Genomic DNA, 2,782 nt, shown 5'->3' with positions numbered 1-2,782 from the left:
TATATATATAAAACATATATTTATATATATTTATATTTATAAATATTTATATTTATAAATCTATTATTTATATTTATAAATATATTATTTATATTTATATATATTTACATATATATAAAAATATATATAAATATATATAAATAAATACAATCTTCAGCTCTCCCTGGAGCCCCAATAGCAAATATATATAAAAATATATATATTTTATATATTTTTATATATATATAAAATAAATGTGTGTATATGAAAAGGAAGTATTATACCATTCTAGCGTGGTATTAAATATGGAGTTTTAAAATCGGGCTCCCCTTCCCAGTTTTTGTGACTTTCAGAAGGTCATGAGTCTCAGTTGCTTTACCTACAAAATGAGAATAAACCTACTGTAAATAATCTATTTAACAGTGAAACCTGACTCGGGAACAAGATAGCATCTGTACTGCTTCTATTCACTCCTATATTAGGTCCTGACCTGAGCAATAAAACAAACAGAAAAAGACAACTGCTAGGGAACGGCACTGTTCAGTTGTTCCTAAGTTGGCAGGGACTGAACCAGGGGAAGGACTAAGGGTCAGACCACTGAGAGTGAGAAGTAAGAGGTGGGCAGAAATCAGGCTTAGCAGAGTGGAGCCCAGGTCCCCAGGACCCCCAGACACTGAGAATCACAGCAAGGGAAAGAAAAGACAGTGGGGGCAAGGTGGCTGGCAGCTGACCAGGTTGATATCAGAGCTGAGGGCAGGTACTACCAGGGACAGTGATTCAGTACACATCCCTGGCATCTAGCATAAGCAATTCTCGAGCCTTTTCCTTATAAGGGACAGCTTCCTACCCAGCAAAATCTCTACCTGTAAACATCTATACCCATCATAATAAAAAGTTTCAGCCTTTATTACATAACACGGAGGTAAAAATCATAAAATATAACAGGCCAGAGATAACTCCTTCCTACTACACATATGTATACACATGAATACAGATACCTGAGTAAATGACAAGGATGATTCAGGGGATAGACTGAAGGGCCAATGGTAGCAGCATCCTCCAAGGGTTGGCTGAGACCTGGGCTAGTGGCAGTCATTCTGAGGGGTTATGTTTGAGCATCCTCGAGATGAGGTCCTGGGCTCCCATGGGCATAGAAGAGGGAAATTTCAGGTCCACCTTGACCATGCACAGATAAGTTTCATTGTGTGAAGCACTCTCAAAGTGGAGTAGTTTCTTACTGAAGCTCATAGTAGAGTACTCCAATGCACCACAGATCTACCTTCTCATTGTGCATGAGTCCCTCAATTATCTCTGGGGCAGGTAGTTCAGGGTGCCACACATTGTCTTCCTCCTCAGAAAAGGGGCATGTACAGACAGCCAAAGTCAGCAATCTTCAACTCTCCCTGGAGCCCCAATAGCAGATTCTCTGGCTTTATATGTCTCAGAATCACCTTCTTCCTATGGAACTATATCAACACCTCTGCCAGTTCCTCCGTGATCATGGCTTTTCACTGCTTGCCAAAAGTGTGTCTCTTCTGCAGCTCTTGTAGAGCTCCCCATGGGGTCATACTCCAGAATCAAGTAGATCCTTTGCCAATCACAGAAATAGTTGTAGAGATCCAAGATGTTGGGATGCTGCAGATGGGCCTGGATTTTGATCTGCCTGCAAAGTTGGTGCTCCACACCCTCCTTCTCTATCTGAGGCCTAAAGAGGACTTTGAGCACAATGATGAAATGGCTTTTCTTCTCCCAAGCCAAGTACACATTGCCAAACTTGCCTTGGCCCAATCTCACAGTCGTCAATTGTGAAGGTCTGCATTAAGTTGGGTGTCCCACTGCTGTCCTGGCCAGGGGCAGCTGTGGGCTGGGAATCAGAGTGGCTCATGAGGACAAGCAAAGATGGGGTGGTAAGTTCCTTCTGGAGGACACTTTGTGGCAGGGTGCTCAGGCCAGATTGAGCTGTCTACTGGCTATAGGGCCAGGGGTAGGCAATCTCCTTCTCAGTCATCCTTAGAGGTAAAGGAGGAGGAGAGCTGAGACCTGTGGTACAGCCAACCTCCTGGGCACAACAAACAACTGAATCGCCTGGGTCACACCCCCTCTGAGGCCATTTCAAATCCTCTACATGGATTAATTAATTTAAAAATCCCTGTGAGGATTAAATGGAATAAAGAGTATAAAATGTCTAGCATATACTAAATGTTCATAAATGTTAGTTATTATGAAAGAGAGCTAGCCTGGGCATAGCTATGAAGTTCTGCCTCTAAAGCACAGCCTGAAGAATCTTAGAGGTTCAGCCTACCTCTGCCTCTCCAAAATTACAATTAGTCCTCCTCTCCTCAGTATCCCTTAACATGAGAGAAACTTTTTTAAGCTCTTAGGTGTCTATTCTTAAGAGTTTATTTCTACAGGATGTCCCTATATTCCTGATTCCCCCATAGTTAGGCCAGTATTTGTGAACAAGAATGTGTGATCTGGGTCTTAATAATTGCTTCTCTCGTTAATGCTTGGCTTAGTGTTCCTGACTCCAGGCTTTGCCTGACTTGGATGAACCCAGCTGTGGTAGCCCCGGTGACTAAAACAACCCCTTCCCTTGAGGGGAATGAATGTTCTTTAGGGACTATTTTGTGCTATATCCAAGCAGAGATTTCATGTTCTTTAGGGACTATTTTGTGCTATATCCAAGCGGAGATTTCATGTCTACTCAGGTGCATGGTACCGATGGCAGAAGAAACACTTTAACTGACCTTAAACCAATTTGCTGAATTAACCAACCCTCTGTAGAACATACTGACTCATGCTC

At 42.1% G+C, this 2,782-nt stretch overlaps 1 pseudogene; it reads right to left on the bottom strand.

Annotated features, from left to right (window-relative positions):
• Positions 1-999: 999 nt before the first annotated feature.
• On the bottom strand, positions 1,000-1,987 carry LOC129076242 (aurora kinase B-like; annotated as a pseudogene).
• Positions 1,988-2,782: the final 795 nt, after the last annotated feature.

This window comes from Pteronotus mesoamericanus, unplaced genomic scaffold (assembly GCF_021234165.1).
Source record: "Pteronotus mesoamericanus isolate MK-2021 breed Mesoamerican mustached bat unplaced genomic scaffold, CSHL_Meso_final contig_58, whole genome shotgun sequence".
NCBI lineage: Eukaryota > Metazoa > Chordata > Mammalia > Chiroptera > Mormoopidae > Pteronotus > Pteronotus mesoamericanus.
This window is presented reverse-complemented; position numbering and strand designations above follow the sequence as displayed.